Consider the following 27,196-nt stretch of genomic DNA (forward strand, 5'->3'; position numbering starts at 1 on the left):
TTTGGGTAGGAATAAATTCTATGAATAGATTGCCTGAAGGCTGAGGTTAGTTTAAAAGTAAATGACATAATCAAAGTTTATTTGAATAGTTTCAGTCTCTCATTGGAATATTCATTCTCTCTATAATTATTAACCAATCAGAGTTGGTTGCCACCCTCAGGAATACCTCTCTTCCAATGGCATATAAGCAGTGAGCCTGCTGCCATGATCATCTCTGGTCTAAGAGAGAGATGGTCAAATGACTATTCTTTTATTAAAATGCCATCATTTGTAATTCCTCAGAGATTATATCTCTTGCACGTTTTAAATGCTACAATACCCAAGGTATGGAAATATGTTTGTATGTATAAATGTGTTTGTGTACTGTATATGTATATACAATATATGACCTTGCATTTGGGCTTTGATGCTTTCTGATTGCTGCACACCTAAAAATATTGGCACATTTTCATTCTGATTGAATTGTAAAATATATTAAATCTAACATTTATCATATCAACATTTTGTTATTTGTGCCTTTTTTCCTACTGAAGCTTTAATATGATTTGAAGTCTCATTCCTTTTGAAAGCTGAATGTTTCCCACAGATAGATTTCTCCATGACTAACCAACATTGTAACTTTCTGTTGCTAATCCCACAATACTACAAAAAGGGGGCAAAAAAGGGTGCATGGGACCCCCTGGTTTGTGGATCTAGCTGTAGGACAAGGGACTGCAACTTCAGCTTAATCTTATATACCGGATCAGAAACTCCCAGCATGTTTACCTTTAGGGTGGCTTTCAGAGCCATCTGTCAGGGTACATCAATCTTACTTTTAGCCAGCTTGCCTATTGGCTAATTTCACCTTTTCTTGGGTTTAGGAACAGCAAGTTAAAAGGGGTGTTATAAAAATAACTCATCATTTCCTATGATACAATACCTCTTTAATTATCAGCAGTGTATATGCCTACACCTTTCCCTACCCTGAATGACCTCCATCTTTTAAAATCTGTCCCTTCCTTAAAGTATAGATTCAGCTGTCACCAAATACATGAAGTCTTCCCTGATCCCTCTTCAAATGTCCAAATAATGCATATTATTGTTTGTAATTTCTTTTTATGTACTTATCATATAGATTGATATAGATATTTAGACATTATAAATACATACAAATAAATATATGTATATATATCACAATATAGATCACTCACACATATACACATACATATATGTATGGGTATGTATTATGTGAATATATGTGTATATATTCATACATATATGTATGTGTATATATGTTCCTGGCATATAGCAGCCACTTAAAAATGCTTATTGACTATCTATAAAGTGATGTAAGTGCAAAATCCCATTTCATAATTTTTATAAATTAAGCTGTTTTATCTTGGTACTATTTGTGAAGAAAGGGTTTGCTAAGCAAATCAATAATTTAAATAAACTTAAAAGGGTAATGTTTAAGGGTGAAGACAAAAGAAATATATTCATATGCTTAGCAGAATCTATGTTCACACAGACAATTAATGTGTGATTACAAATGAGTCATCTAACCATTAAGAGACTCAATAGGATTTTTATTGGCAACATTTTATTAGTAGCTATTTCTCCTTACTGTAAGTATTTGAAAATCATAAATCTGTGTTTATTTTTAAACATTTTGAATTTTAGATTTTTTCATATCCAGCTGTTCATCTCCCACATCCACCATCAAGTTAATCTGAATTAGTGAAGTTTTAATGTATTATTTCTGCTCTTGCTTAAGGTAGTTGCCAGCACAGCAATCAGTGACCTCTTAAATCTGCTTATTATGTCACAGCTGGATATTTGCATATGATGAGTTCATGTATTATAACACATGAGCAGCATGCTGATATAATGCTCTCTGCCAGTCTTAGACTTGTGCTGGAAAAGCAGTTATAATCAACTCTCCATTATCCATAATAATAGAGCAGAGGAAAGATATGGAAAATCCCCAAATGACTTACATTAGTCCTGGTATTGACATTTGAGGATAAACATATCTGATAATATGGAAATTCATTTCAAACAAAATGAGGAAGCCACACATTGAAGACTTTTGGCATACACAGCAAAGAAGATAGGGCAGTTGAGCTGTAGGGGTAACAAGGCAGCAGCTGCAACCAAGACCATTCAGAAATGAAGCAGCCCCTCACTCACTTTGAAAGTTCATGAATTCAAGGAGCCCCAGAGGTTTATTGCTAGTGCTTGAGACTAGTTCTTGTGATATCACTGGAGCAGAATCTTAAAATGTGGTAGATGGGAGAGCAGAAACAGAACCTCACAGCACTATTTCTGGGTATTCATGAGCTACTACATACCTTTCTCTGTATGTCCTTGTGATAGTAATGGCAATTAAAGATTCCCCTGTATTGGCTTGGTTTTCAAATTGATTGTATTAAAACCCAGAGTTTGTTAATCCCACCTGTGGGATGGGCTTGTTGATGTGAAAAGAAAGTCCTGAAGTAGGAGGAGCTGGTGACGTAGATTTGGAGAGACACTGGAGAGAGGCGGAAGATCTTTTTTGGAAGCAGCACCTCGTGGAGAGAGAGAGAGACTAAGAGGATTGCTGGTGGCCGCTTTGAATTGCCCTGGACTTTTGAGACCTGCCCCCTGAGCTGCCAAGGACTGAGGAGACATGGCTGTTTTGCTGGTACTTTGTCTGTCTGTTTTGATGTTATGTTGCCAGATTTGTCCACTGGTGAAAGACTGTCCTGTTGAAGAAGTCCTGGAACCTGGCATTTGGTTAAGAAGGCCTGAGACTGTCCTGCAGACAGAGAGTGAATACTGTCCACTGGTGGGGGACAATACTGTTGTTGCAGGGGTCTGGAGACTGTCCTGCAGACAGAATGAATACTGTCCACTGGTGAGGGACAGTACTGTTGTTGCAGGGGTCTGGGAGCCTTTCTGTTGGTTCAGAAGCCCTGAAGAAGGATTTTCTTGTTGTATGTTTACAGAAATCCTGGGAGAGGGCTTTGCTAATGTGTCCAGGGGTTCTAGGACTGTTCTACAGACAGAGGATAAATTCATGAAGGGACTGGCAATGTATCTTGTGGCTTTGCTAAGCCTTGTCTCTCCAGGAACTAAGATTGCTGAGAACTTGCCTCTTGTCAAGATGAAGAAAAGAGCTCCATTTGGGTATTAAGTGCTGTGTTTAAACTTGATGTAACTCTGGGGTAGATTCAATTGTGATCCAGGGGTAGGGAACTTTTGACCTTTTTGTGTTCTATGGTTGAGCAAATGAATGTATTTTACTTATGTTTGGAAACTAATCTCCATTTGAGAAGAGGGGCTTTGTGGTGGACTTAATTAAGGTATAGCCTAGGGGTGGAGAAGTATTTGGAACAGAGACTTTGTAATTGATTGAATGATTGGAAAGTCCTGGGGTGGGGTAGGCCTTGGAGATTATTTAATCACACTTAGTAAATGCTGTATTTTGAATGATGTCATGTTTTGATCTTCTCTGTTCTGGGTTTGTTACTGAATAAAATAGAGAGCACCTATGCTGGTATTTTGAACCTGGGAAGTTGCCTTTCCTTGGCATTACATTACAGTCCTATCCCTATTTTTTTTTATTCTGTGGAGGTATTATGGACTGAGACTCAAAGGATATCAAAGGGATTTGGTAATAATTTGAGAATAATAAGAATACTTATCTTCTATGGTTGTTGTAAGGATTAAATGATACATTTGTATAGTATTTAGTACAGTGTGTAACATAGTAGGTGCTATATAAATGCTAGGCATATTATTAGTATTTTGAAAATGATGATGAATCAATGTCACAAGTTTAGCAATACTTGTGTGCTTGAGCCCTTTCCTCATCTCTAGGGAATATCAATATGAGGGTCAAGGTAATCTAAAAAGTAGAACTGGTTTCAGAGAAAGCAATGATCTATTTCAACTGATTCAATGTTGGGCTTACAAGACTGGGGTTCAAATCCTACCACTGTTTCTTATTAGCTATATGACCCTTAGATAAAGCTCCTTATTTCTCTTAACTCATCTATAAAATGGGGATACTAATACCTTTAAGAATAGCTTACCTTGGGGCGGCTATGTGGCGCAGTGAGTAGAGCACTGGCCCTGGACTCAGGAAGTTCAATTGTGGCCTCAGACATTTGACACAAAAACTAGACATGTGACCTTGGGCAAGTCACTTAACCCCAATTGCCCTCCAAAAAGCAAAGAAAAAAAAAACAGCTTACCTCCTAAGTATTCAGTGAGGAAGGAAAGCACTTGGACAGTCTTAAAGTGTCAGAAAAATGTGATTTTTTGTTGTTCCACATCCAGACCTGGTTAAGATTGCCTCAGGCTACTTCATGCTGAGAGAAGACCTTTGTACTTTGCAGCCTGATTGATGTAAAACACTACTTTTCAATAGATCTGTCTTCTGACAAACTTTCTCTGTAGTAACATGTGTTTGGTTTTCCAAGTTGTGATGTGACATGCATGAAAAAGAGATGTCAAAGGAACAAGAGATCAAGCAGGGGACATTTCCCCTCAGTAAACTTGTATATAAAGTTCTTTTCAGAACTGTGTCATTGCCTTGTATCACCTTGAACAGGTCACCTAACCTGACCCTCTTTTTTTCTTGTTTGTAAAATACAAGGATTAGAATAGGCAATGTCTAATATTCTTCTTGTCATCGATCTATCATTTTATGGTTAGGGAGACTACACAGTCCAGTGAGAATATGTTGGATTTGAAATTAGAAAAGCCTGGGTTCAAATCCTACCTCAAAGGTTTTGATGTATGACACTCAGCAATTCACTTAATGTCTCTGAGTCTCAGTTTCCTCATCTGTGAAGCAGGAATAATCGTTGCATGTACTTTAAGTTTTGTGAGTGTGTAGCAAATAAAATTATATGTTTGAAGCACTTTACTAAAGTTAAAATCATATATAGATTTTGGCTACTTTTTTTCAAATTCACAAAATTTTATGGAAGATTTGAGTTAAATAATGTAGATCTGCCTGTGAATAAGCAAGGGTTGCCCATTTAATGTGTTGTGTTAATTAACTTAACTCCATTGTTATTTTCAACTTACTTTGTATCTCACATCTACCCAATTCCCTGAGTTCTCACTAATCAGCAAACAGGTTGCTTCACACATTTTTTAAGCAATTGGAGTTAAGTAACTTGCTCAAGGTTACACAGCCAGTTGTTTCTGGGTGTGGTGCTAAGTGTCTGAGCCCGGATTCAATCCCCAGGTGATCCCAACACTGGGTCCGGTGCTCTTACTCACTGTGCTACCTGGCTGCCCTGCTTCACACATATTTAACATTCTCATTTCCGACAATCAGAAATTCATATTAACAATAGACCTTTTTTGTCACTGTATTTTTAAAATAACTATTTGATAATGATCTTTGTAGCTGTCTGAATACAAGTGCAACCAATTTCATGTAGCAAAGCTATCCATATGACTGCCTTCAATTTCATGTAGCCCATTAACATCCACAGTTTCTTTGGAAAGTAGGAGGTTTCAAAACCTTGCATTATCATTGTTTTCACCTTCCCTAAGAGTCTGTTTTAGAAGTAGCTAAGTCATGCATGCATGCCTCCCAGTTCACCATTTTGAAAAACGACAAACTGAAATGGTCGTACCTCATGGATGAGTTCTCTGCAGCAAGAGCATTTTAAATTCTTTATGCCTCGTGAGCTTGACAACACATCAAGAGAAACTGATTTTGGAAAACACAGATTGTTTTTGAACCCCTGCTGAGAATCTCTTTTGACTAATTATTTTTTGACATTGAGCATTTTGCAGCATTTATGCATTACACAGAAAAAGTTTGTCTTGATTGGAGAGAGAATGTTTTCCTAGCCTGACTTTTTTAGTGTTCTCTTCCTTGAGATATTTGGGTAAAGCATGTCATTGCATTTTTACTATTTTGCATAATACTTAGTTTAGGTTGAATCTGAGTAACTGCTTATATGGGCTGCATACATTCTCCCTACCGTATATCCTAATTCAGACCTTTTATATAGATCTTTATGTTTAAATAGACCTACATAAACCTCCCCAGGATGTTATACTTCACTAGTGCAATCCTTATGACATTTACATAAGCTTGCAGAAACCTTTCTAAAGTGATGGAAAAATTTGATCCATAATTTTTAATATTCATAAAACTGGCAAGAACGAGGTAAGTGAAATTTGAATTTCTTACGTGTCCCAGGACCAAGTTTACCATGTGGAATAAAATATAGAATGAGATACCATGGTCTATAGAAGAATTTTTATTCAATTACATTAAACAGAGGCTTTTTTCCTAGGAAAGCATAGCTCATTTTTCATTCCATTTTGTTCATTTACACATCATATTTCCTAAGCACGCTATGAGAAATTACTCATTTCAACTATGCTTCCCAGTATAACTTTGGAAAAAGAAGAAAACAGAGCATTTTCCATTGGCATACAGACTACATGCATGGATTATACAACTAGCATTTATTGAGTGCCTTTTGTGTGCCCAATGTGACATCAGAATCCCTAAAAACTATGATGTTTACTTGAAAAAAGAAAATGAGCCTACATGAAGCAGAGAATATGAAAATTGTGAGGGAGTCTTTAATTCTAAATATTCAGGATCACTCAATCACTGGCACTGCCATGTCCATAAGTATGAGAGGCTCACAAAATTCTCTAACCTGAACCAACTCTTGGCATCATAGGCCCAGTAAGTTTAGTGGCAGGATAGCAGAAAACCTAAACAGAAGCACCCAGAAGGAGCCCCTCATGGAGATGAGCCCCTAAAATCCTCAGATGCTCTTTATTTTTTTTTCATTTGATATATTATATTTATATATCTTAAATTAAAATGAAGTAAGGTACGAGAATCATTTAGGTACTAATAAAGATATAGTGGAAAAGATAACCACAAAAATAAATCTTTTTCTATTAAGCATATGCAGAACTCATGCATTTATTTATATTACTAACTAATCCCACTCACGAGGTAAGAAGGTAGCACAGGGTTCTAAGAAAATAACACTGCCTCCTTCCTACTTTACTGAGAAAACCAATATCATCTGTGGAGAACAGCCTTATATCCCCCTCTCCATTTCTCTTTAATACTAGTTTGCATTTATAGTTTTAACATTTTCAAAGTGTTTTAGATATGAAGTATGCAATATAAGTAATTATTTTTCCCATTTATAAATGAAATTTGGACTTCAGTCTTGGCACTCTACCTGCTCATTAATCTCTGCCTTTCTGATAGGAGGGTGGGGCCATGAAATCCACACCTCCATTTAAGAAGGGAGCTGAACTCAAAACATTTCATTTCTCACTTGGTTGCACTATTCTGGGAATTCTCTGATTTTTCCAAAATGCACCCAGAGTTAGGTATTTTTCTCTCCCCTCTCCCTGCTTTTTACCTTAAAAGAAAATATGTATAAGTTTACTTTTTATGTTTTAAAAAAAATATTATTGGGGCAGCCGGGTAGCACAGTGAGTAAGAGCACTGGCTCCAGTGTCGGGATGACCTGGAGATAATATCTGGGCTCAGACACTTAGCACCCACCCAGAAATAACTGGCCATGTAACCTTGAACAAGTTACTTAACCCCGATTGCTTTAAAATATATATATATATATATGTATATATATATATATAATTTATATAATTTATTCATTTTGATATTCCTTTCTTTTTAAATATTGAATTCCAAATTCTTTTCCTCTTTTCATCCCCCTCTCCCACTCACTGAAAAGGCAAACAATATATCATTTATATATGTGAAATCATGTAAAACATATTTCTTTATAGGCTATATTTCCAAAAAAGAAAGCAAGAAAAATAAAGGGAGAAAATCATACTTCAATTTGTATTGAGTTTATAAATTCTCTCTCTGAAGGTAGATAGCATTTTATTTCATCCTGAGTCTTTTGGGATTATTTGGATTATTGATCAGAATAGTCAAGTCTTTCATAGTTGATCATTATTACAGCATTGTTATTACTTTGCACAATGATCTTCCACTTCTTACTTCATTTTGTATCAGTTCATATAAGTCTTGCCATATCTTTTTTTGCCTTTCTGAAACTACCCCTACTCATTTCTTATCTTACAGTAGTACTCCATCACAATCATATGCTGCAAATTGTTCAAACATTTCCCATCTAATGAGTATCCCCTTAATTTCCAAATCTTTGCTACCACAAAAAGAGCTGCTATAAATATTTTTGTACATATAAGTCTTTTTCATTTTCCTTTGGTCTTTTGTGGGATACAGATGCAGTAGTGGTATTGTTATATCAAAGGATATGCACAGTTTTATAGTCCTTTCTACATCTTTTTTCCATTTAGCAAATTATTTTTTTTAAGGAGTTCTTTTCTTTGGTGAAGTTTTATTTTCTTCAGTATTTGTTGTGCCTCTTTTACCAAGCTGTTAATTATTGTTTCATTATTTTCTTGTGTCACTCTTGTTTCTTTTCCCAATTTTCCTGTACCACTCTAATCTCTTTAACTCTTTTAGGAATTTTTGTTAAGCTTGAGTCCAATTAGCATTTTTCTTTGAGGCTTTGCTTGTAGCTGTTTCCTTTTTCTAAGTTTGATCCTCATCACCATAGTAGATTTTTTTTTTGTTATTTGCTCACTTTTCTATCTTTTTCTTGTCTTTGAACTTTATGTTTAGTTTGGGCTCTGCTTGCCTGGGTGTGGGGAAGCACTATCCCAAATTTCAGGCTTTTTCATGCTACCAATATCAGAGCTAGTTCTGGGGTTCTATAAGTTTTTAGTGCTTCCCAGATGGTATGAGAGAGATGTGTTCACTGATCTCCTGGTCTACATGCTGATCTTTACCCAAGAATTGCACCTGCTCCCATATAGCTGCAAGTGCACATGTTCTTCTTGGCCCCAGAAATGTGACTAAGGCCTCTTCCCGCCTGTGACTGACCATAAGTGTTCCTCTCCATCATGGAACTATGACCCAGAACTTCTTACAGGCAATCCAGTTGTCAAGCAGTTACAGCTACACTCAGAGGCAGAAAAGAGTCCCCTGTAATCTTTCAGACCAGTCATATGACCCCCTTTCCATCCCTGGTCTGAGAGCTCTGGCAACTCCTGCTGCTATATCCTGGTGCTACCATTGCATGCTTGCACACTATGCAGGCCTCCACTGTGGTGTCACAGATCTCTCTTGCTGACATCCTAAGTTTGCTTAGGCCAGAAAAATGTCTGCCTCTTACCTCTTATTGCCTCTGCCACTCCAAAATTTGATTTGAGGTGTTCAAGTTGTTTGGATGGGAATGTTGAGGAAGTTCAGCTGGATTTCTGCCTCTTCTCTGATATCTTTAATTTGCCTCCCAGATGTTCTTTCAAAAGGAAGTCAACAGGGAGGGCATACAGCATGCCATGTGAAGGATACATCCAAAGACTGTTGGTTTCTGCTCCAGACAAACTTCATATCACTCCTATCTGTTCTCACTTATACTCTGCAACCCACAGAACACGATGATTAACTTATAAACATATCTATTAAGAGCCTCCTTTTAGACAGTAGTCCCAAGCAATTAGCTAACTTGATGGCAGCTGATCTGAGTAGCCACTGATAGTGGGATTATGTTGGGTACTATCTCCTGTATCCTGTATATAGCCCCTTGTACTCTTTTTCTTTAAAAAGATACTGATAAATATAAACCATTCATTAAAATACAGTAGAACATCAAGCAAGAAAAAGCAAAATATCAGGAAATGATTTTCAAGGAAAGTCTGGTTAGAAAAGGTGAATTGAGGGGTAGAGACAAGATGGTGGAGTAGAAACAGGACTTCTGAAGGGCTTCCACCTCCCCAAATTCACATAAAAGGTAACTCTGAAGAATGTTTGGAGCTACAGAATCCACAAAATGACACAGATAAGCTAGCCTCCTGCTGAGGACAGCACAGCAGGCCGGCAGCAACCAGTCAGTGCACTGCTCTTGGAGTCAAGCCCAGCCCCATGCAAGCCTGAGGTCTTAGCTTCAGGGAAGCCTGACTAGCCTGTGGCTGGAGGGACTTCAGATCACCAGCAGCTGTGACAGCTTCCAGAATTATCAACAAATAGATGCTGAGGACAAAGTGAGAGGTCAGTACAGTGTGGACCTTGGGATACAGTAGTTTGGGTGTGCAGTGGGCCTTTGCCCCTGGGGTCAGAAGTGTCTGAGAAGCAGCAGCCCTGTAGCCACAGCCACATGGCAGCTTCAACTCCTGGCCCGCAAATTGTAGGGGGAGCAAGCCACCAATCTGATGGGTAATCGATCTTGCTTTAACCTGCTTGTATCTGGATTGTGGTCTAGGGTGGAGGTCCTGGGCTGTGTGACCAGCTTGCCAGAGTGTGTGGAGGCTTCAGAGAGGCCAGACAACTAATACCTTCAGCAGCTGAGAAAACCCAAGCAATTGAGATGAAGCTTCCCTGTCTGGTAGCAGAGTTTTACTGTGGCAAAAAGCCCAAAAGTCAAGTAATTGAGTGGCAACATGAGTAAACAAGGGAAACAAAGCAAACAGAGGAATACAACATTAGACTCCTATATTGGGGACAAAAAGGATCAAAGTATGAAACAGGAGGAAGCCAGTGAAGGCAGAACTCCTGCACCAAAATCTTCCAAGAAAAATATGAGCTGGTTACAGGTCATAGAGGAGCTTAAAAAGGATTTTGAAGACCAAATAAGAGAAGTGGAGGGAAAATTGAGAAGAGAAATGAGAACGATGCAAGAAAATTATGAAATGAGAGTCAACAACCTGACTGAAGAAAATAATACCTTAAAAAATAGACTAACTCAAATGGCAAAAGAGGCTCAAAAAAACAATGAGGAGAAGAATGCCTTAAAAAGGTGAATTTGCCAGATGGAAAAAGAATCTCAAAAGCTCACTAAAGACAATCATTCCTTTAGAATTAGATTGGAGCAAATGGAAGCTAGTGAATTTATGAGAAATCAAGATACTATTAAACAGATCCAAACAAATGAAAACATAGAAGGCAATGTGAAATATCTCATTGGGAAAACCACTGACCTGGAAAATAGATCCAGGAGAGATAATTTAAAAATTGTTGGACTACCTGAGAGCCATGATCAAAAAAAGAACCTAGAAATCATCCTTCAAGAAATTCTGAAGGAAAATTGCCCTGATGTTTTAGAATTAGAGGGCAAAATAGAGGCTGAAAGAATCCACTGATCACCTCCTGAAAAAGATCCCAAAAAGAAAACTCCTAGGAATATTATAGCCAGGTTCCAGAATTCCCATATCAAGGAGAAAATATTATAAGCATCCATGAAGAAACAATTTGAATATTGTAGAAACACAATCAGGATAACACAGGATCTGGCAGCTTCTACACTTAGGGATCAAAGGGACTGGAATATGATATTCCAGAGTTCAAAGGAGCTGGGATTAAAATCAAGAATCATCTACCCAGCAAAACTGAGTATCATGTTTCAGGGGGAGATATGGTAATTCAGTGGAATAGAGGACATTCAAGAATTCTTGATGAAAAATCCAGAGTGGAATAGAAAATTTGATATTCAGATACAAGAAGCAAGAGAATCATGAGAAGGTAAACAGGGAAAAAGAAATCCTAAGGAACTTATCATAGTTGAACTATTTACATCCTTATAAGGAAAAACAATAATTGTAACTGATGAAACTTTTCTTAGTATGAGAAAAGTTGAAGGGAATAGAAATTTGTATATGTGTGTGTGTATGTATATGTGTGTGTGTATATACATACACATACACGTATATATATGTCTATATAAGAGGCTATATGGGTGTATTAATACATATGTGAATGTATGTATATATGTGTACAGGTATACATAGATAGCGGGCATAGGACCAGTTTAATAGGGATGATACTTAAAAGGTAATATTAAGACGTGAGAAGGGAATATAATGAGAGGATATGGGGAGAGACAGAATGGGGTAAAGTATCTCATATAGAAGAGGCAAGGCAAAATGGTCACAATGGAGGGGAAGAACAGGAAGGCAAAAGGGAATGGGTCAACCTTATTCTCATTGAATTTGGCTTAGGGAGGGAATGACATACACACTAAATAGGGTATCTCACCCTACAGGAGTGTAGGGGGAAGGGGATGAGAGGGGGGATGATGGAAGGGAGGCCAGGCTGGGGCAGGGGGAGGGAAGATGGAAGCACCCACCTTTGAAAAGGGACAGGATTGAAGAATAGAACAAGTGGGAGGTAGGATAGGAGGGAGGGAAATATAGTCAGTCTTTCACAACCTATGTAGTATGGAAATGTTTTGCATAGCTACATAAGTTTGACCTATACTGAATTGCTTATCTTCCCAGTAAGGGTGGGTGACAAGGGAGGAAGGGAATGAACATGGAATTCAAAGTTTAATATCACATGTTTAAAAAAAAAAAAATATATATATATATATATATATATACTATTATTAATATTATTTTACATGTAACTGGGAAATAAGATATACATGCACTGAGGCATAGAGATCCACCATGCCCTACTGGAAAGTTGGAGGGGGTATGGGAGAAGATATGGGAGAGAGCAGATTGGAGGAAGGGATATCTAGTGGGATCACTATTTTGGGGTGGTGGGTAGGGGAAAAAGGGGGAGAAAATTAGTAACTCAAAAACTTTTGGAAATGAATCATGTAAACTATAATAAAGCATTTGATTTAAAAAAAAAGTGAATCTTGAGTATTGAAGGAAGAAATACACATCTCTTCATGCTGATGAGATATGTGTTCAGCATTTCTGGAGTGCTAGGGCATTAAGGAGGAGAGAAAATAAAGTGGAAAATCAAAAAGGATGGATTTGAGAGGTCTAATAAGATAAGGTTGGTAATGGGAGATCACTCTGTGAGATAGTGTAGACAAAGGTGGGGGAACTGGTACTGCTAATTGAAGACCTTTAAAGCCAGATTTAGTATTTTAGATTTGATACATTGTGTGATAGGGAGCCAGGCAGCCACTGTAGATTTTTTACTAGTTGGAGGATATAAGGAATGTAGTATTTGAGAAAGATTTTCTTTTATGCCTTGTGCTAAATGGACTGGAGTGGGAAGGGACTGGAGGAAAATAGAGAAGCCAGGACACAACTGTAGTAAGCTAAATGTGGAATGGTAAAACCTTAGATAAGAAGGATGGCCTTGGAAAAGGAGAGAAAGCATCAAATGCCGGTGACCTTGTAGAAACCTAATATAAGGGGCCTGACCATTGATTAGTTACGAAAGACAAATAATATGGAGCTATGAAAGAGGCCAAATGGTGCTATTAGTAATGGTTAAAGTCATAGCATTTCAGAATTTGAAGGGCCTGTTTAACTTATGCATGAATATGATTACTTTCTAAAACAGAGTTAAAATACAAGGGTGATGCGTGTCTGAGGTAGGATTCAAATTTGTATCTCATGAATGTAGGTTTGGTATTCTGTCCTATAGCATTCTACCTCCTTGATATATAATAATTGTATAGATTTAAATTTATTCATTCATTCAACACATTTTCTTAAAAGCTTACTAGCTATAAGGCACTGTACTAATTGTTGTAAGAGTAGATTCAGGGCACATTCCTTGCCCTCAATGAGTTTATAATCCATTTAGGGGTAGGGAAAGTAGTGATATACATACAATTATTATAATACAAGATAGTATATGACAAGTTCTGCAAGAGAACTACAATGTTTTTATAACTCAAGGCAAAATACTATTTTAAGCTGAGGGATAAGATTTATTGTAGGAGGCAGCATTTCAGTTAGGTCTAGTTGAATAGATAAGATTCTTAATTAACATATCTAAAAGGGAACTCACTATCTTTCCTCTCATTTTACAAATGAAGGATCTGCCTGAAGTCCAGAGGGATTGTCATTTTAAAAAGACCTTATAGGGAGTAAGCTATAGAGATAGGATTTGAACCCTCTCCCTCAGACTCTAACCCCCCTTCTCCCAAGCCCCATCTCCAGTGTTTTCATAATTTACACACCCACAAACACTGGCCATTTTACTTTCCCTAGAGTAAGAATCTCCATCTCCTGGCTCTAGGCATTTTCTCTAGCTGCCCCTCATACTTGGAATGCACTCTCTCTTCATGTCTTCTTCCTTCTCTGGAACTGGCTGCTTGGGTCCTCAGAGGGGCATTCAAATGGAGTTACTTGAATATGCCTTTAAATTCAAATCACTCTGACTTTCACTGATTATCCTAAAATAGGTCCCAGCCTGAGCCTTACTTGCTCTTTGTTTGGGTTTTGGTGGTTCTGAGTGAGTGTAAATAGCAATTGTTTATATCCTCTTCTCAGACTAATTCTTTTTATGAAAGCAAACTAGACCATCTTTTGCCTCACTTCTTGCCTAGTCAGTGAATGAGTGTTATCTCAGACAAACTGAGATCTGGGAAGAGCCTTAGTTTTAAAAGGCCAAGCTTGGAGAGGATTCTGGGAAGATGGTAGAGTATGTCAGAAAAGTTCAAGTTCTCAAGATTTTCCTCCACAAAAAAGAGAAAATAGTGCCTCTGGGCAAACATAGAATAATGAAACAAATAAGAGGGGGTAGGGCAGAACAGGGGTTCTCTTGGGACAATTGGAGAAGACCTGATGAAAAATCCCTGGACAAGATTTCCTCCCTGTGAAAAAAGTAAAAATCTCTAGTCTAGTGTGCACTTTAACAACTGACAGCAAGCTGCTTAAAAAATAAGCAGGAAGCCCTGGGGTTAGTTGGTTTGAGAGGCTGCCTCAGCCCCAGCCACAGAGACCTTTAACCCCAGGACAGTGAGGGGAGTTGGCATCTGACCTGGGACAGATTTAGGAAATCTTTGCTGACAAGGAACACCAGACCCAGCTGTGCTTTGGAGAGCCATGGGTGTGAGAAGGAACCAGCACTTGCTGGTGAGTGCAGAAGCAGGAGGGGCAGAAAGCCCCTGGCTATGGGTACAGGAGGTTGGAAGTCTTGATTTGAGGTCAAGGTCAGAGGGGAGAACTGAAGAGGATCAGAGACCAGAAAAACTATTCCCCCATATCCCAGAACTAGAGATGATTATAAACTAAATTATTACCAAAAAAAAAAAAAAAGCGTGGACAAAGGAGAAAGAATCCAACCATAGAGAGATACTAAGGGAATAGAGAAGGTTGGAGTTCATCTTCAGAGGACAATACTGAAGCAAAGAAGCCCTCTTTTATTCCAAACAGTAATGTAAAATTGTCACCTCCCCAAAAAGAGTTCATTAAGATACTTTAAAAATATTTTAAAGATCAAATGAGGTGGAGGAAAAATTAATGTAATGGCAAGCAAAGAAATACTTAGTGCCTTGTGTCAGCTATTTAATTATTTAGCACCTTGTTTCAGTTCAAGTTTCTTTTGAGCCTTACCCAAGATTATATCAAGTCTTTGTTAAGACAGAACTTGTGAAGCCCACAGTGGGAAGGACTTGCCAAAGACAGGATGGATGAAAGAAGTGGATGGAACAGGGAGGAGCTAATGAGCACATATAAGGAGAAGCCCAAGCTGGGAAAGGGCAGAACTGAGAAGGGAACACTTAGGGTGGCAGAGTTGAGAAGGAAAAAAAAAAAAAACTTGTGGTATCAAGGCACTCTGTCTGTTCTGTCTGTGTTGATTTTTGTTTGTAGTACTTTGTACAGAAGCCCAGGGACCTTACTGGAAGCCCTGAAAGAGGATTTTCTTGTTGTCTGTTTACAAAACTCCTGGAAGAGTGTTTCAGATGTCCTGAGTCTGTACTGATGATTTGTGTTGCATTTTCAGACTTTGTTGGTCTGTGTTGATTTCACAGGAAGAAAGTGAATTGATCATGGTGCCAGCAATGTACATGAATGTTGTTTTGGCTTTGTTAAGATTTGTCTTCCCAGAAACAGAAACTGTGAAGCACTTAAGGTATACTGGACACTGTGAGCTTCAATATGGAAGAGGAACTGGTCAATGGAACTGGATGAGGGGCTAGAAGAGGAATTGAGAGCTGTCTACCTTTGAATCCAGGTGACAGTTGGGCAAATTAAGGCAAAAGCTGGGACATCAGAAGAGGAACCATGGAATCTGAGAGCCAGCATCAAGTCAAGATGAAAAGACCTTAACTTGGGTACTTAATGCTGACTGAGAAGATGATGATTTACTATGGCCTAGGGGTGGGAGAACTCTGTACTCTGTACCTTGTACCTCTTAAGGATGATTGGAAACTAATATCGAATCAAGAAGAAAGAAGACTTTGTGACTGAGAGATTAAGACAATGTGACCTAGGGATGAAGAACTTTGATCTTTATGCTTTGTGTCACTTAAGGAGGATTGCTCCTTAAGGATGATTGAGTTAAAGAATTACTGAAAGATATCTTTTGTTTAAAACTATGTGTCCATGGGGCAGCTAGGTGGTGCAGTGAATAGAGCACTGGCCCTGGAGTCAGGAGGACCTGAGTTCAAATCAGGCCTCAGACACTTGACACACTAGCCGTGTGACTTTGGGCAAGTCACTGAACCTCAATTGCCCTCCAAAAAGCAAAAACAAAACAAACAAATAGAAAAAATATGTGGCCATTTTAGTGATAAGTTGTTATGTTATAACATTGTTAATGCTGTACTTTGGTTTCTGTGAATGTTTTGTCTTAGTTTATTAAAGAATAAATAGAAAGTTCACTATACTATATGATTAGAACCTTAACTGTAGGCTTGGGGTGGCAGATATCGTGGAGGAAAGGGGAAAAAGAACAAAGTAAAAAGTGTATAGCAAAGAACAAAAGAAAACCTACAAGAAAGCAAAGAAAATATGGATAGCTTTCAACATAACATACAATATTTAATATTTAGGCTTTCTTGAAATGTTAAGTTAATGCTATATATTCTGGATTCTCTGGTATGTTCTGCTATGCACATGACATGTTTTTTTTTCTTTTTTCTTTTATATTTAAGTTTAATACTTAAGTTTATACTTTTTCATTTTTCTTATTATATATTTAAGCTTTAGTATTTATCTAAAATTTAAAAAAAATAGAAAAATAAAGCCACACCTCCTGGGAAAAAAAAAAGACCAAGGTCTGCCACTGCATCAGGGCCATTGCCCTTCATTCTAACCTATGTCTTGCCCCTGGACTCCAATGACTCTGGAAGAGAGAATGAGGCTAATGACTTGACATAGCCCTGCTAAATCCAATTTACTTCCAAGTCAAGACATCCTCCTGATGTCATTGATCCTCTTCCAGAATGAAGGAGGAACAGGAATGAACAACAACAGCTTTCTTCAAGTCCCAAATGAAATTCCACATTCTATAGGAAGCCTTTTCTGACCTCCCCTAGTTCTAATGCTTTCCCTCTGTTAATTATTTCCTATTTATGCTTTAAATACTTAGTTTGAACATATTTATTTGCTTTTTTTTCTCCTCTATTATATTATGCTCCTTGAGAACAGGGACAGTCTTTTGATTTTCTTTTTTATCCCCAACCTTGAGCCCACTTAATAAACACTTAATAAATTCTTAGTGACTGACTGACCATTCTACAATACTGTGACTCAGGTTGAGCGCTGATCAGGGAGGGTCTTAAATGTCAGGCCAAGGAAGTTGGAATTTTATTTGGTGGGCAGTGGGGAACGATTGAAAAAGTGTAAGCAGAAGAGTTACTGGACACAAATGCTGCATATTAAGTACTACCCACCAAACCATATTTGGGAGAATTATGATGACATGTGGTTTCTGGGTGATTATAATATCTGTCATTATTTTTGTGCTGTATAAACCCTCCATAGGACATTTGGAAGCATATTTGTTTGGAAGATTAAGGTATTTTTTAAAGGTAAAAATACCATGTTCACCCTGAAGGGAAAAACGGTGCATTTCTTAAATGTGTTCCTCCCTTTTATCTGCATAAAGCCTCAGGAATGCTTCAACATGTTTGTAATGTAGCTGACCACTCACTGCCTTTCATGTTGTTTTATCTGAGGACTTCTTGAACTCTATTTAGTCTAGGAAATGACAGCACCTGTTAGACTCAGGATCCACTGAGAGCAGGTATTTCAACTTACCCCCTGAACATCAGGGATCTGGGAATAGCCATCTTTTTAAGTGCATAGCTCTCCGTTAGCAGAATCATAAAAAATCATTGCTGTGTAATATGAAAAGTTTACGAGGTCACACGGATGCTTGCTTACTGTGCATATGGTTAGAACTGTGCGTTTCAAGTTAAATATAGGAACAGCTCTGGCTGTAAAGAAGTAGTTTAAGAAATCAGGAGAACTATAAATGGCCATCTGCTCTAGTCTCCATTTTTATTTGCTGAATTCACCCAGCGCAATATTTTAATGAAAAAATGGGTTGGTATTCCATCTGTTCATTAACTTTTTTTTTTTTTTGCACTATACAATAATCCATCATTTTTACTGAGTGGAAACAATTTTTCTACTTTGTGAAAATATTTTTTTTTAAATACAGACAATGGGTATAATTTTACTTTCCATTAATTTCAAGTACATTTAAGAAAGTCCTTCAGTAGCCTCTAGGCTCTCTTGGAATGAGTGTGTTGGTGATACTGAAACTGGAATTTTTTTTGTCCATAGTGTTGAGAATATATTCCCCAACTCCTTGAACTGTCATCCACACTGGAATCTTCTTAGTTTTTTATAAAGTTATAGGGAAACCTTCTACAAAGGACCAAATGCTCAAGAGAAGCAAACAGCACCACTGGGACTTACATATCAAGGCAAGATATCTCTGAGACCAGGTGTTGAAAAACAAAGCAGAAAACATATCACTTGTGTTGATTCTTAAAACTGCATTTGTAGCAACCCAAGTATAATCTAATTATGATCCCTCTACTTACATAGAAGCTATAATTTAAAACCATATTACTTTTGAGTCTATTTTGATTCTTTTTAACTGTTTCTTTTTTCATCTCTCTGGGGTTGACTTGATGCAGTACTGGCTTTAGGGGTATTATGAGGATAGTGCCTCCTATAGCAAATATATATGAGGATCGCTCCTCTTATAGCAGATGTCAGCTTTAACATCCTATTTAATGCCTGTTGTGTCACTCTGGCAAGTAGACTCCTTGAATCCAGATTTGGCTAAAGGGTATAAATGTAGCATTAGGGGGAGGTATTGGTATTAGGGGGGAGCAGTGAATTTTTAATTATTAAATTCCATTGTTGATAAACTGTTCCCAGTTTCCCAATCCATTGACCCATCAGTCTTTCTGATATTTTTCTATGTCCACCACTCTTAAGTCACTTAATGACAGAGTCCTAAAAGCAAAATCTTTACTGCTCTCAGGCTATGGGGAGCTGAGGGTGTTTGCTTATTTATACACAAGAGTTGTGATATGGCAGAAAGGACTGGGAGTCTGAAGACCTAGGTTTAAGACCTGGTCTGACACGCTGTGCATTGTGTGACTTTGGGCAAGTCATTTAATTTCAGTTTGCTCATTTGTAAAATGAAGAGGTTAGACTAGATATTCTCTAGAGTCCCTTCCAGCCTCTAGATTTATGGTCCTGTGATCTCTGAGTTACCATTTTCTCCTCTTGGAATAAATATAATTATACAAGCCCTGCCAACTTCACAGGGTTGTCATGAGGAAAATGCTTTGTAAATCTTAAGACAGAGGTGTGTAATTAATAAGAATAAGTTAATGTAAGCAAAGCATCTTTAAACAGCAAAATACTATTTAACAGGAAACTATCATTATTAATTTAAAACAGCCATAATTTCTTTCTGTGTGGGCACTCTTTCTATTGACACAGATAACCCCTTCCTCCATTTACATTTCATGAATTGTCCCAGCTGAAAAATTTATCACACAGTGGCTGCCCTTCTTGTGATGAGTCTCTTTATAGTTTACTCCGATAATTGATGACAGCTGCATAGTCTCTTGATGAGCCCTAACTTGAAGTCTTTCCAGCTTGGAAGGACCTACCAGAAATTGTCCTTCACTGACATAAAATTTCTGAGTGGCTAAGATCATCTCTACCCACTGAGGCAGCATCAAGAATGTGGATTTTCAGTTCACACAGAAATTTCTAATAGTCGGATAGAAGAGGAAGGGAACTAATATGATTACCTTCATTTCACATTAGCAAATTGAGCATGCAGAGAATGTTTAACTTGTACCACTTCATTGTTTGTCAGTGCCAAGGCTAGAATTTGGAATGAGGTTATCAGGAAAGGCTTCTTATCAGAGATGGCACACGAATTTAGTCTACAAAGAAGATAGAGATTCTAAGAGCTGGAAATTAAAGGGAAGTATATTCTAGGCATGAGGGATAGCCCACACATGCCAAAAAAAACAACAACATGGAGATAGGGAATAAAATAGCTTATAAGGAACAGCAAAAGGAACATTTAACTTGACCATCAAATGGGTGAAAAGGAGTGATATATAATAAGATTAGAAAGGTTGTTTACTGTACTTAAACCTGAAGGTAATAGAGAACCATTAGAGTTTATTGAGTATGGGAGTAAAAGGGTTAGATGTGTGATTTAGAGCAACCATTTCGGAGGCTGTGTGGATGATGGATTGGAGAGACACTTGAGGCAGGGAGACCAACTAACAGATTATTTCAATAGTCTAGTGGAGGAGGGGATAAGGGCCTGAACTAAGGTGATGGGTACATGTGTGGGAAAAAAGAGGACAGATGTGTGCGATGTGGAGGTAAAAATCATAAGATTTTGACAGAGTTGATTTGATGGGGATCTAATGAAACATGAATACCTGAGCATTAAGTTACTACTCCTGCTAAAATGCATGGTGATTGCTTGTAATTGTCATGGATATCTAGTCCAAATTGCTTGGCATTTGCTTACAGTTTAGCCTTTAACCTTTGTCTTCCACATAGCCCTTTGTTGCAAATTACAGCCTAAGCTGGAGTCTCCACTTTAGTCAACCTTGCAAAATTTATCTGCCTCTGCTAATAGATAAGTACAAAATTTAGAGAATGCTGCTGTTGGAACCATAGAGAAGTGATCATTTGGAGTTAGTTTTGGTTCTTTGCCTCTTCTTCACCTTAAATGGGCAACTTTGTGTTCTAAATGGAATGATTATACAAATAGCTTAGAACGCATAGACTAATATGAAGTGTTTTTTTTAATTTTTTTTTATTCTTCAACATTCATTTCCACAAGATTTTGAGTTACAAATTTTCTCCCCGTCTTTCCCCTACCTCCACCCTAAAATAGCAAGCCTACTGAATACCCGTTTCCCCAATCTACTCTCCCTTATATCCTCTCTCATACACCCTCTAACTTTCTAGTACGGCAAGATGGATTTCTATACCCCAGGGCCTGTATATCTTATTTCCCAGTTGCATGTAAAAAAATATATTTTTTTAACATTTTTTTTTAAAACTTTGATTTTCAGATTCTTTCCCCTCTTCCCTCCTCACCCACCCCCACTGGGAAGAGAAGCAATTAAATATAGGTTGTACATGTTGAGTGAAGCAAAACATTTCCATAGTAGTTATATTGTGAAAGACTAACTCAATTTTCTTCTTTGACCCTGTCATTTTTAAAATGTATGTGCTTTTAACTACCCTCTCCCCCAATCTGTCCTCCCTTTTATCATCCCTGCTCTTAACTCCTTCCCCCCTACTTTCCTGTAGGGTAAGATACACACATGAGTGTGTAGGTTATTCCCTCCTTAAGTCAAATTCAATGAGTAATGTTGACCCATTCCCTTTCACTTTCCTGCTCTTCCCCTCCATTGTAACAGTTTTCTCTTGCCTCCTTTATATGAGATAATTTACCCTATTCTATCTTTCCATATCTCCTTCTCTCATTATATTCCTCTCTCACCTCTTGATTTTATTTTTTTTAGATATCATCCCTTCCTATTAAACTGATCTTGTGCCCTCTGTCTACATATAAATGTACAAACATATACACACTCACATATGTATATATACACACATGCACCCTCCTATACATACATATGCATGTATATATACATATATATTCCCTTCAACTATCCCATACTGAGAAAGTCTCATGAGTTACAATTATTGGTTTTCCATGTAGGAATGTTAATAGTTCAACTTTAATAAGTTCCTTATGATTTCTTTTTCCTGTTCACCTTATCATATTTGTATTTAAATATGAGAATTTAAATATTTAAATTTAAATATTTAAACTGTAAGCTTCTTGTATTTAAAAGTCAAATTTTCTGGGGACAGAGTCAAGATGGCAGAGTAGAAGCAAGACCCCCCCACTGCTCTGGCTTCCACCTTCCCCAATCCATGTAAAAAGGGGACTCTAAACAAACTTTGAAGCCACAGAACCCACAAAATGACACAGAGAAGCAAACCTCCTGCTGAGGACAACCTGGTAAGCTGGCAGGAATCGGCCAGCTCAGTGCTCTGGGAGCCGAGCCCACTCCACTCCTAGGATTTAGTCCCAGGGTGGGCCTGAGCAGCCGCTGGCAGGAGGGGACTCCAGATCAGCACCAGCTATGGCCGTTTCCAGAATTATCAACACATAGATGTGAAGTACAAAGTGAGAGGTCAGTGCAGTCTGGACTTTGGGACCCAGCAAGTGGGAGTGCTTGGCTTTTGCCCCCGGGGTGAGAAGGCACTGAGACGAAGGCACAGCCAGCCAGCACAATGTGGCAGCTTCAGCTCCTGGCCTGCAGAGTGTAGGGGGACAAAGCACCAGTCTGAGGGGTTATCACTCTTGCTTTAAGCTTCTTGGATCTGGATGGCAGTCTAGGGTGGAGGTCTTGGGGTTCATGACCAGCTTGCCAGAGCGTGTGGAGATCTCAGAGAGGGCACCCTTCTAATATCTCTGGCAGCTGAGAAAACCCCAGCGTTTGGGACAAAAGCTCCCTTGTCTGGTGTCAGAGTCCTACTGTTGCAAAAAGTCCATGGGTCTAGTGACTGAGGGGTGACATGACTAGGCAAAAAAAAAAGCAGACAGAAGATTCCAACATTAGACTCCTATTTTGCGGACAAAAAGGAGAAAAGCATGGAATGGGAAGAAGACAGTGAAGTCAGAACTCCTGCACCAAAAGCTTCAAAGGAAAATATGAGCTGATTACAGGCCATAAAGGAACTTAAGAAGCAGATAGGAGAAGTGGAGGAAAAATTGGGAAGAGAAATGAGAATGATGCAAGAAAATTACGAAATGAGAGTCAACATCCTGACTGAGGAAAATAACACCTTAAAAAATAGACTAACTCAATTGGCAAAAAAGGCTAAAAAAGGCAATGAGGAGAAGAATGCCTTTAAAAAGCTGAATTTGCCATATGGAAAAAGAATCTCAAAACCTCACTGAGGAGAATCATTGCTTCAGAATTAGATTGCAGCAAATGGAAGCTAATGACTTTATGAGAAATCAAGATGCTGTTAAACAGATCCAAACAAATGAAAAAATAGAAGGCAATGTGAAATATCTCATGGAAAAAACCACTGACCTGGAAAATAGATGCAGTAGAGATAACTTAAAAATTATTGGGCTACCTGAAAGCCATGATCAAAATAAGAACCTAGAAATCATCCTCCAGGAAGTTCCCAAAGAAAACTGCCCTGATGTTTTAGAACCAGAGGGCAAAACAAGAGGTTGAAAGAATCCACCAATCACCTGCTGAAAAAGATCCCAAAAAGAAAACTCCTAGGAATATTATAGCCAGGTTCTGGAATTCCCAGATTAAAGAGAGAATATTACAAGCAGCCAGGAAGAAACAATTTGAATATTGTGGAAACACAATCAGGATAACCTAGGATCTGGCAGCTTCTATACTGAGGGATCAAAGGGCTTGGAATATGATATTCCAGAGGTCAAAGGAGCTGGGATTAAAACCAAGAGTCACCTACCCAGAAAAACTGAGTATCATGTTTCAGGGGAAAATATGGTCATTCAGTGGAATAGAGGACTTTCAAGCATTGTTTCAAGCAAAAATCAGAGGTGAATAAAAATAAATTGACATTCAGATACAAGAAGCAAGAGAAGCATGACAAGGTAAAAAGGGAAAAGAAATCATAAGGAACTTATCAAAGTTGAACTATTAACATTCCTACATGGATAAACAATACTTGTAACTTATGAAACCTTTCTCAGTAGTTGAAGGCAATATATATACATACACACACACACACACATATATATATGTCTTATATATATGTCTTTATATATATGTCTATATTGGAGAGTATATGGTCATATGAATACATATGTAAATATGTGTATATATGTTTACAGGTATACATAAATAGAGGGCACAGTAACAATTTAACAGGAAGGGATGATACTTAAAAAGGTGAAATTAAGAGATGAGAGAGGAATATAATGAGAGGAGATGGGGAGAGACAGAATGTGGTAAACTATCTCATACAGAAGAGGCAAGGGAAAATGGTTACAATGGAGGGGAAGAATAGGAAGGCAAAAGGGGTCAGCCTTATTACCATTGAATTTGGCTTGAGGAGGGAATGAAATACACAATAAATAGGGTGTCTCACCCTACAAGACTGTAAGGGGGAAGGGGATGAAAGGGGGGATGATGGAAGGGAGATCAGGCTGGGGGAGAGGGAAGTTGGAAGCACCCACCTTTCAAAAGGGATGGGATCAAAGTAGAGAATAGAACAAGTGGGAGGTGGATAGGAGGGAGGCAAATGTAGTCAGTCTTTTACAATATATCTACTATGTTATTGTTTTGCATTAGCCACACATGTACAACCTATACTGAATTGCTTATCTTCCCAGTAAGGGTGGGTGACAAAGGAGGAAGAGATTGAATATGGAATTCAAAGTTTTAAAATCAAATGTTTAAATATATATATATATATACTATCATTAATACTATTTTACATGTAATTGGGAAATAAGATATACAGGCACTGAGGCATAGAGACCCACTTGGAAAGTCTAAAGGGGTATGGAGAAAATATGGGAGAGAGCAGATTGAAGGAGGGGATATCCTGTGGGACTGCTATTTTCGGGTGGTGGGTAGGGGAAAAATGGGGAGAAAATCTGTAACTCTAAATCTGGTGGAAATGAATGATGTAAATTAGAAGTTAATAGAGCATTTTAAAAATGAAAAAAAAAAGTCAAATTTTCTGTTCAGCTCTGTTGGTTTTTTTTTTTTTTTTACCAAAAATACTTTGAAGTCCTCTATGTCATTGAATAGCTGTATTTTCCCCTGAAGATTTACACTCAGTTTTGCTGGGTGAGTGATTCTTGGTTTTAATCCTAGCTCCTTTGACCTCCAGAATATTATACTCCTTTCAATCCCTTAGTAGAGAAGCTGCTAGATATTGTGTTATTCTGATTGTGTTTCCACAATACTCAAATTGTTTCTTCCTGACAGCTTATAATATTTTCTCCTTCACCTAGGAACTCTGGAATTTGGCTCTGATATTCTTAGGAGTTTTCTTTTTGGTATCTTTTTCAAGAGGCTATTAGTGAATTATTTCAATTTCTATTCTGCCCTCTGGTTCTAGAATATCAGGGCAATTTTCCTTGAGAATTTCTTGAAGGATTATTTATAAGCTCTTTTTTTGATCATGACTTTCAGGTAGTCTAATAAATTTTAAATTATCTCTCCTGCATCTATTTTCTAGGTCAGTGGTTTTTCTAATGAGATATTTCACATTGGCTTCTTTTTTTTTCATTTGTTCAGATCTGGTTCATAATATCTTGATTTCCCATAAAGTCATCAGCTTCCATTTGCTTCAATCTAATTTTGAAGGAATTGTTCTCTTCAGTGGATTTTTGAAATTCCTTTTCATCTGGGCAATTTGAGTTTTTAAATCATTTTTCTGCCCCTGGCTTTTTGGGTCTCTTTTGCCATTTGAGTTAGTCTATTTTTAAGGTGTTATTTTCTTCAATCAGGTTGCTGATTCTTCATGATTTTCTTTCATCATTTTCAGTTCTCTTCCCAATTTTTCCTCCACTTTTCTTACTTGATTTTCAAAATCCTTCTTGAGGTGCTCCATATCCTGTAACCAGTTCATATTTTTCTTGGAAGCTTTTGATGCAGGAGTTTTGAATTCATTGAATTCTTCTGGTTCCATGTTTTGATCCATTTTGTCCCCAAAAAAGTATTCTATGGTCTGATTGTGCTTTCTATGTTTGCTCCTTTTGCCAGCCAATTACTTGACTTTGAGCACTTTGGCATGGTAGAACTCTGCTTCCAAAGTGGAGAAAGCTGTGTCCCAAATCACTGGGGTTTTCACAAATGTTGTCAAATCTATCAGGAGGGTGCCTTCTCTACAGTCACCCCAAGCTCTGGAATATTGGCCACACACCCTGGGACCAATACCCAAGACCATGATTCATATCCAAGCAAGTCAAACAAGAGGGTTTACCCTCTGAATGGTTGCTTAGTCCCCCTGTGATTTGCAGGCTAGGAGCTCCAGAGGCAGCCATGTGCCAGCGCTGCTGCCACCATGCCTCCACCACCTTTCACCCCAGGGGCAAGGGTTGGACCTCCCTCTTCAGTTATCAGGTTCCAACAGAGTTCCCCACTGACCTTTTACTTTCTCTTTGGCATTTATGTGTTGAGAAGTCTGGAAACTGCCACAACTGCTGGTGATTTGCTTTCCTGAAGGTGGCTCAGGCTGGTCTGTGCTGCTGGTTGAGGCCACCCCGGGTCTGAGACCATGCACCTCAGTCGGGACTGTGTTTGGCTCCCAGCCTTGTGCAATAGACCCTTCCTATCGGCCTGCTAGGCTGCCTTCAGGGGGAGATTTGTTTCTCTCTCTCACTTTGTGGATTCTGCAGCTCTAAAATTTGTTTAGAGGCATATTTTACTTGGTATTGGAGGTTGTTGGGGTGGGAGCTCAGACAAATTCTTGATTTTACTTCGCCATCTTGGCTCTGCCCCATGAAGTGTTTTTTCTGAAGCTATCGAGCATGGTGGTCTCAAAGGAAAGGCATTTGCTAATTATATTAATTACCATAGTTTCTATTTCAGTGAAGTATTCTATACAATCAATTCCTTACTTTTTTCCCCTTTAAAGGAAATAAATTGTACTTTCCTGAAATGGAAGAAACAAGATAGCAGTGAATCTTTGTTTTAGAGCTGACCACCCTAGGGAAGCTTGTAGTTTAAATTCCCTTAAAAAAAGAAAAATAAGAGGAATTTTGCCATCAGCTATACACTGAGATATTATCTAAGGATTAAAAAAACACATGAAAAGCTCAAGGCTATTATCCCTATCCTTTACCACAGTAGCCAGGGTCAGGCTTGAAAAATAAGAGATGCTGTTCTCTTTCTCTCTCTCTCTCTCTCTCTCTCTCTCTCTCTCTCTCTCT

The 27,196-nt window shown here is 38.1% G+C and overlaps 1 long non-coding RNA gene and 1 pseudogene across 1 annotated transcript in view; one reads left to right on the forward strand and one right to left on the reverse strand.

Annotated features, from left to right (window-relative positions):
- The window catches only part of LOC138145696 (uncharacterized), a 64,994-nt gene that overhangs the window by 21,913 nt on the left and 15,885 nt on the right, over nucleotides 1-27,196 (reverse strand). The gene's annotated exons all lie outside the window — the stretch shown is intronic.
- LOC138145705 (splicing factor, proline- and glutamine-rich pseudogene) overlaps nucleotides 1-27,196 on the forward strand; it is a 41,626-nt pseudogene that overhangs the window by 2,512 nt on the left and 11,918 nt on the right.

This window comes from Petaurus breviceps, unplaced genomic scaffold (genome assembly GCF_028583685.1).
Source record: "Petaurus breviceps papuanus isolate PSGF00001 unplaced genomic scaffold, PetGlider_PUasm1.0 90743, whole genome shotgun sequence".
In the NCBI taxonomy this organism is placed as follows: domain Eukaryota; kingdom Metazoa; phylum Chordata; class Mammalia; order Diprotodontia; family Petauridae; genus Petaurus; species Petaurus breviceps.